The sequence below is a fragment of the Apteryx mantelli genome, chromosome 9 (genome assembly GCF_036417845.1).
Source record: "Apteryx mantelli isolate bAptMan1 chromosome 9, bAptMan1.hap1, whole genome shotgun sequence".
NCBI classification, from domain to species: Eukaryota; Metazoa; Chordata; class Aves; order Apterygiformes; family Apterygidae; genus Apteryx; species Apteryx mantelli.
In genome coordinates this window covers 15636305-15644767 of record NC_089986.1, presented here as the reverse complement: position 1 = coordinate 15644767, position 8463 = coordinate 15636305, and the positions used below count along the sequence as shown (strand labels likewise).

General features: G+C 51.3%; 1 long non-coding RNA gene across 1 annotated transcript; it reads right to left on the bottom strand.

Moving 5' to 3' along the window:
• Window positions 1-311: 311 nt before the first annotated feature.
• Window positions 312-1165, bottom strand: LOC106498389 (uncharacterized). The gene is made up of 3 exons (XR_001294961.1): window positions 902-1165; window positions 666-805; window positions 312-538 (listed from the first exon to the last, which is right to left on the bottom strand). It is a non-coding gene; the product is annotated as an uncharacterized lncRNA (long non-coding RNA).
• Window positions 1166-8463: the final 7298 nt, after the last annotated feature.

Below are 8463 nucleotides of genomic sequence, written 5' to 3'. Positions count from 1 at the left end.
TTGAAAGCTCGACTGCATGTATGCAAATCCAGGATTGTGTGCACACACTGGTGTTTGGGATCACACTGGAGAATAGTTTTTGTCATACTAGCTAATACTAGAGGAAAAAAGGTGATCTTTTACATGGTAGTCAAAAATTGGTTTGTTACTAATTAGTGTAAAGGAAATATTATCCCTCAGAGGATGTTGTTATTTTATAAACAAGGGGATAATTTACAGCTTAATTACTTAAATCAAGAGTTAATTGTTAAGTGTAATGAATAAACACATTTGCAAGTACAACATTTAATTTTCACAGATTCCAGTAGTCTAGGCATTAAGAGACACATCTTTATTTGATAAGTAATCTGGAAAGTCGTATGAAATGACATCTATTTTCACATGCAGTCCAAACTATGAAGCAGCCTGAAATAAGATTTCAGGGACCTTGCCATTCCTCCTCTGCGATGAAGGGCAGCGTTTTCATCAGCTTCCTTGAAAATGGGTTTAGGCCACTTGCGCTTGTCAGTGTGGGAACATAGAGGGGAAAGGCAGAAACCTTCCAAAAGCAGAATAAAGAGAAAGCAGAATAGCAAACTAAACCAAAGGACAACAGACCTAGGTTCATGCAGATGCTTTCTTTTTTTTTTTTTTAGCACTACAAAATGCAAAGAGGATTTAGATACCAAAATCAGAGACTTTTGTGGCGAACTGGGAGGCTTCACCCAGAGCAGGAGACAGGGCTGGAGCATTAGCTGACCACAGGACGACCACAGGGCTGTGGAAAACGGACTCGGGATCCCAGGAGACGACTGGGGGAGTATTTCTGCTAACGAAGGGGAAGTGTTAATGCCACCGTCTGAGCGCCGGCGAGGCCTCAGCTCTGTACAAAGATGCAAACAGAAGAGGAAGCAAAACCCACCTTTCCCTTCGCTGGCCTTGGCAGTGGGGTGTCCCAGCCCACTGGGTCTCGGTGCGGGTCGGGCTGCTCCTGCTTACTCCTGCTGCGGGACGTCGTGGCCGTACCAGGGAGGTCCTGAGCTGCGGGGCGTGCAAAGCCCTGCTCCAGCCTGCTGCCTCCCAGCTGCCTTCCAGCCCGCGAGGGTCCGGGCAGGCGGCCGTGGTGCCGCGAGAGGCCCTGCAGACACCCGCCCAGCAGGCACCTGCGCTTCGGTTGCTACGATTGAATAATCTTGGGCTACTGGTGCCCTTTCACAGGCTCATATCTTTATTGGAGGCTGTTAAAGCCAAACCTCCCAACAGCAATAATATGACTACAAAGCATTTCTAAGAAAAAGTACGTGGGAATAAGGCAGATACTGAGATCCCAGCCAATTTCAGTACAATACAAGTCTGAAGTATCCTTATAAAATTAACAAGTCAAATTTAAATGTATACAAGGCTCAGGAGCATACAGGAAACAGGATCAGCCAAACCTTCAAAGGCCCATCATTGTCTTTCAGAAAGTCCACTGAAAGGCTCATGCCATAAAAAAGGTGTATTCAAATGGCTGATAAGGTGATAAACTCAGTGGAGAAATGCCAGCCGAGAAAGTGGGCACTGATGCTCGCTACAGGGATGTTACGATGTTTTGGTCTATTGTTATGGAATACTATTGTCCTGCTCTTTCTGCTATTGCCCTGCAATAAAATGGGATTCTGCTGGTGTAAATGGGAGGAGAGTTTGGCAGGTGATTTCCCCAGAGGCAAAGCAGCGACCCCTGTCACTGGCTTTACTGTGCCCTGCTTTGCCATGCGTGAGCCAACCTTTGTAATCCTGCTGCTTGAGAGAGGCAAGGAATCGATGCTCATGCCTTCCCCAGCACTGTCTCCATCATGCTCCTGTGCAGCACAAGTACCAAACCAGCATACAAGGCACAATATCGGGTGCTCTGGATGTCACTGGCAGGGGAGGACAAGCAAAGAGTTAAAAGAGCCACTCTGTGCTGCTAAATCTAAATGAACCAACTCACTTAAGTACCAGATTAATACACAGTTGTGCTCATGAAGACCCAAAGATCAAGCGCTCATTCAGCCTGCCTGCGTGGTGTTGGCATGGCCAACTTAAGATGCCTGATGTTTCCTTCCCTGGTGTATTATTTGTGGTGAGCAGGCCATATTCTGAATTTATCATGTGCCATTGTGAGTTTAGACATTTTACCCTTCCGTTCAAGAGCAAGAAACATTGCCACATGACTCCGGTAACCAGCCGTGCTCTCTAAACAGCAAAGCATCAAAGCAAACCGTCCACGGGCTGCAGCATAATGGCATAAAAGTGTGTAGAAAATGCCCAGCCACAGAGACATTGGAAAAATCAAGGTCATTTCATGGCTTGTTTGTGAGCAGGAAGCAAAACCACTTGGATTTGTTGACTCTGAAAAGGCCAGCAGATCTGGAATGTGTGTTGCAGGACCTGGCGTGCAGGAATTCACGAAACATAAAGCTTGTCAAAAATAATTTTTAAATGAAATGCAGTGTCCTAGCAAAACACATGTCGAAGGCATAAAACAAAACCAAAGTACAAAATGTGTCGTTTAAAGGCTGGATTCTGTCTGAAGTGAATAGAAGCCACATGCGTGCATCTGAGATCAGGCTTTGGCCTGATTTTCCACTTTGTTCACAGGGGCTTCGGTGAGAACAGGCAGATGAAGGCTCTGTCTCCTTTTATGATTTCCTAGACCAGACTAACACTTCTGCACCTTCCCGAGAGCAGGCCGAAACGGCTTGTTACGTTCCCGAACAGTCGCGTGCGCGGAGCCAGTTCCCGCATCCTCGGCCGTGTGTTACGCTCCCCAGCTGCAGGACAGATGAGACCAGCGACCGCCCGGCGCTGGATCCCGGGAGCTCGCTCAGCGGCACAGCAGCTCCTCTGCTCGATACAAGCAGAGTGCCGGCAACACGGAGCGTAATTCCACCTGCCGGAAAGAAAACAGCGGGAGCGGACCCTGACGCGGGGCTGGGGCTTGGGCTGAGCCCAGGCCGTGGCCAGGCGGGGGGTCGGCACCTCCGTGATGTTCGGAGCTGGGTGTCACCGGAGCGCGGGAGCCGGTGCGCTGGCACTGCCCAACCCCGCCAGCCTGCGGAGCAGCTCGGGGAAGGTGAGCTCTGAGCGCCAAAGCGATGCGTTGAATTTTCTGAAAAAGCCTCAGCACCAAGGCTTAACCTTTATTAATTGGGGAGAGGAAGAAATAATGCTGGCAAAATATTGTCAAATACTTTAAATTAATGATTAATTCTAGATGGAGTGATACTGTTTGATGTGGTCTTTGCTGGTTTGAACAGGAGAGGGGTGATTCACTCTAAAGGAATTTATAAAAACACAAGTATTTGCTCATGGACAATAAATACTGGGGCAGATAAAAAGGGGGATGAAGTGTTCGGCTTCGTGATAGCAGCTCAGCCCCAGAAAACTTTTGACCCTCTCACGTCTTAAATCAACGCGGCTCCCCCCTTGCTCCCCTCGGGGCCTGCCCTTGACGCCGCTGGGCCGCGTGCGTGGGCGCACGCCGGGCTCTGCGCGGCCGGGAGCGGGGCGAGCTGCGTGCTGCGCGGTGCCTGGCGGTGCTCTCCCTGCCGCCCCGGGTGCCAGCCCTGCCGACCTGCGCTGGGGACCGTCCCCTGCCTCGGGAGGCCCCGGCACCCGTGCTCCTGCCGCCGGCGCCCGCCGAGGGGCGCAGGCCTGGCAGCAGTGCGCACAGCTTGTGTACACAGCGTAATCTATCAATTTACGTGTTGTAAATGCAAGCATATAAACCCGGCATCGATGCTGCTGCGGTTTACATAACTGCCCTGCCTGGGAAGCAGAGATTTACGGTGCCTGCTGGGGACGTACGGGCCTTCGGTCCGCGGTCTGCAAGCCCCTGCCCCGTCCCGGGGCTGCATGTGAACCGCAACGCAGCACTGATAGGGCAGGGCCAGCACGGGAATAAGCTCTTGATTTCTTGATCACTGCGCTTTATCGATCTTGTGCAGCTGAGAGAGATGCCAGGAGGTTGAGTGAGTTGCCCGCTGTACTCTCCCAGCCGGGAATTAAGGCAACCCCGACAGCACCGGCCTGGTGTGGCCGCCATGGCGTGCCCCGTGTCCCTGCCACTGCAGGAGCCAGTGCTGCCCAGCGCCTTGGCAAGCCCAGGCGACGTCGGGGGGCTCAGGTCCAACTTTTGCAGCCCACTTGCGCGCACCTGGGCTTGAAAACCCTGGCCTGAAATTCCTGCCTCGGTTTAGTCATCTGCAAATCAGGGAGAATAAAACATGTGATTTGATGTTTCCAGGAATGATCCTTCCATTGTTTAAATATCAGCGAGGGGTGGCAAGGTGTAAACTTAGTAACTTCAGACATTATTATTAATCAGGTTTATCACAGAAGAGCGGTGGAGATGGCCCCAGCGGGCTGAAGGGAAAAGAAATTGCTGTGGCTTCTCCTAGGAAGGGATGCTATGGACCAAGGCAAGTGGGACGCTGTTGTCATCTGTCCCAAACACCAGGAGAAACCCAGGCAGGGGTGAAGTAGGGAGCGCTTTCCCCAGACAAACGACTCTGATGGATAAACAAATCCCTGGGGTCCTGTCTGAAGTGGCAGCCCCCGCGCTGGTACCATCCCTCTCTTTGGCTGCATGTCCCTGGTGGTTTTGCCATGTCTGGTAGGCGCTGTAGTGGCCACTGATGTTGTAGGGGCTTCTGCACCACATCAGACTCGGGGTGACAGCACGTTTCTTGGCTTCATCTACTTTGCACCAAGCTTGCAGCAGTGAGGGACTGTGTAAAAGCCCCAACAGCATCCGCTACCAGGGAGCAAGGCAACTGAGATGCTGGTGGGCACAGAGAAACGCAGTTATGAGAGGCTCCTGCTCTGCTCTCTAGGAGGGACTTCTGCAGAGCTGCAGCTGGGACAAGCATCACTAGTTCTTCACCTGCTGTTCCCAGGCCAACTCAGGGAAGAAGCTTCAAATTTTAACAATCAACATGCTCCGGGGTTAGTAAAAAAATGGAGCGTGGTAGGACATGTGCAATTTTCCCTGTTTCTCAGCCACTTCTCCAATTCTTTTGGGAAGGTTGTAAGTTAAAAGAAGAGAGCCTGCTTTCTCCATCCTGGAGTGGTACCAAGCAGTACTGAGGCTGCTGGCTCAGGTTCTTTACATATCACTGTGCGCACTTTACCCGTCATGCGAGGCTGTGACCTCCCAGCACCCGCCCAGCGCTGCCCGGCCTCTGCCTGCTCCTGGCAACACAAGTGCCAGGAGAGCAGCCTGCCCCGGCCTCTCCGCTGGTGCCATCAGGCCCTGGCCTGTCCCCTTCCCGGTGCAAGGCAGGGGGGACACCTGTGGGGAATTGCTGTCGGGAACAGCGAGCGTATTAATGAGCAAGATTAAGCTGCAGTGGAGGCTTCATCAGCGCTACACGTGCCTCACGATGTCTGACAGCCATCAGATGCGTACCTGGAGGAGAGAGCTTGCTATCTACCTTTCCCGTGGGAATACAATTCAGCCAGGATAACCCCTGAACCCTGCTGGGGCTCTGCCAGTGACATTAAAGCCTTTGCATCCGCTGATTACCCTGACATGATGTTGTTTTTATTGAGACAAGATTAGCCATTCTTGCTTTAAAGGGAGGCCTGGCACACACGATCGCTAGCTCTTTCCCTGCCGTGCCAGACTCAGGAGCCGCATTTCAGTCTGGGTCTGGCCCTTGCAAAAATCTGACTTTTTTTCCCTAAATAGCTAACAAAATCAGGACTCCCCTTGCAGCAGCAACTCAGCTGATGGCCATATCAATGATCTGGGCTCAGAAGCAGCGTAGCTATGCATTCACAGGAACTGGATGCGTTGAATGGTGTGGTCTGTTAACCATGATTTGGCGAAGAGATGGCACCACTCTCCATGGCTGCTGAGTGCTGTCAGGGTCTTGGCACCACGGAGCCGCACTGGCAGCGGGGGGCTGAAGGCGCGTGAGGGCTGAGGGACAGAGCGAACAGTACCTGCCGCAGGGCCGAGATCATACCTGCAGCAGCCCTCCGGCATCGCCTTGCACCCCCTGTCAGCGAGCCTTTCATCACAAGCCCTACTTAGATCATACTTTTCAAAACACCTAAACTGCTTGTAGACGTTGTGCTTATAACACTTGTAAGTGACAGCGGCTTATGGTTTCAATTAACCCAAGGGCAGTTTGGGGACTATCTGATTGCACAGGAGTGAAAGGGGAAGAGGAGAAAAGGCCTTTCGTAGCAACAAGGATAGAGTATGTGGGCGAGGGACTTCTAAAAAAAGCAGATTGTTTCTTTCTTTCCTTCCTCCTTCCTTTCCTCCTCCTTTTTTTTTTTTCTTTTTTTGCATTCTGTGGAACAGACAACCCAACAGCACATTTTTCACCATCAAAGCTTTGCTGAAGGGAATTCTCCACTTCTATTCATTTCTTCCTGATGTTTGCAGATCGTAAAGCAAACATCCTCAGAGGGATGGGGAAATCAGTTCTGTCCCAGGACAGCAGCAGAGCGGCCGTACCAACACCCTTGGCGCAGCATAGCCCTTCTCCAGGGTTTGGTGCCAGTGGAAGCACACATGCATTCTGGCTTGGCCACGCAGTGCCCAACATGGCACCATGGCTGGCCAGGGCAGATACAAGGAATGTGGGACGTGCAGAGGTCTGGGGAGCCCTGGGAAGCCCTCGGATGGCTGCTCTCAGCCCATCTCACGTATCATCCTGCCTGGCAGCATGCTAGACCTGGCACCCTGAGGATGATGCATGTCACAACGGTGCAGAGTGCACATCCCCATGGTGATGTACGGCGTGCTTGTCCTTCTGAGGGCTCTTAGGCAAGTCCCAAGGAAGCCTTGGACATCTGCACAAGGCTAAGTGTGGTGAGCAGAAGGCTCTTCAAGTGTGGGAAAGCAGGCACTGAAATCCTGGGCTGGAGGAGCGGATGCCCTGCTAACTATGTTTCCTGCTGCTGTCCTGGGAGGAAACTCACTCGCAGGTCTGCGAGGGGAGGTCCCACCTGGAGGCTTCCTCTCCAGACCTTCCCATGCAGGTTTCTTGGTTACAAATGGCCAGAGGTGTGAAATCTTGTGTCTTCAGGAGAAACAGGGAGGGAGGGAGGCATAATCCTAGATGTGAAATCACAGCTCACAATGTACAAGTCCGTTAACTTAATCTCACTAGTGCACAAGATGTTCAATGAATTTTGGAGGCAAGATAATTAAAGAAAGAAGTGTAAATGGAAAATAGTATTAAAGGGAAGATAGGTCTAGCAAGTTGTGTCATGCTAACTTGAGATCTACTTTTTTAAGTTACTGGCTTTCAACCTGGAAATAATAGCTGATTGCTGCCCCCTGCAATGCATGAAAGCATTAGATACACCATGGGAAGATATTATTTAAAAAGGAGGAGATGAGAATTCAGTCCAGGAACTGAAGAATGAGGGAGCCATTAGAGTGAGAGTCAGCAATGGGCTGTGCTGCAGGGGCAATTACAGGGCTGGAGGAGGAACACTGTAGGATCTGATCTTTCAGCAGTGAATCGGACACAAAAAGCAAGCATTTGCTGCTGAAATATGGATGCCACAGATCCGGGAGATATCGACAGCACAGAGGAGGAATGAATCATCTAGGAGAAGTAAAGGCCTTTCAGAGAGGAGGGGAGGAGCAGGGTGAAACTGGGATGAGGCACTGGTGCTTGGGACTCGTAGGAACTTGTGTTTCCACTTGGCCTTTGGGGGTGTCCAAGGAGGCGAGAGACAGCCGGTCTGGCCAGTTAGGGCATGAGCCTGCTCTGCTGCCAGGCTTGGGGCAAAGAGGGGCAAAGGCAGTCCCAGGATGGATCAGGGAAAGCCTTTCCCCTGAGGCAAATGTATCCCTGCCACTCCGAGATCCCACCTGGCATGCTGAGCACAGGGCAGGTCACCCCAGCTTGGAAAACGGAGGTGTATAGGCAGGAGAAGCGCAGAGGCAGGGGAGGGACAAGCGAGGAGCTGGGGAGCGTGTCCTCTCGGGCTGATTGCAAAGGCAGGCGGCGGGAGGATATGCTTGTTACACACATACAGCAGAGTAAGAGCCATGGAGGAAAAAACTGCTTAAGTAAATGACAAAACTGGCAGAAAAACAAATGGGGATGAAATGATCATCCAGACGGGGAGGTTCTGGAGCAACTCCCAGCAGAAGCAACAGCAGCCAGAAAATAACCTCATTCCCAGCTGGAATTTGGGCCATGTGTGAAAGGGATGAACTGGTGTGGGCCTGTGAAAGAGAAGGATGAGGCTCCGAGAACAGGCGTCCCATGTGTCATGTCTCCATGGCCCTGTTTCACTGCAACTTACTCAATATCACAAGCTCATTTGTTATTGTGAGCTTATGGAAGAGACACTAGAGACAAAGATGAAGACTTGTCAGATCGACACAGTTTTTCACTGGGCTGTGTGTTGCATTTGTCACTTCCTGCATCAGCTTTTTGCCTCAAAGATGTTCTTTGTCTAAGGAAAACCCATTTATGCACT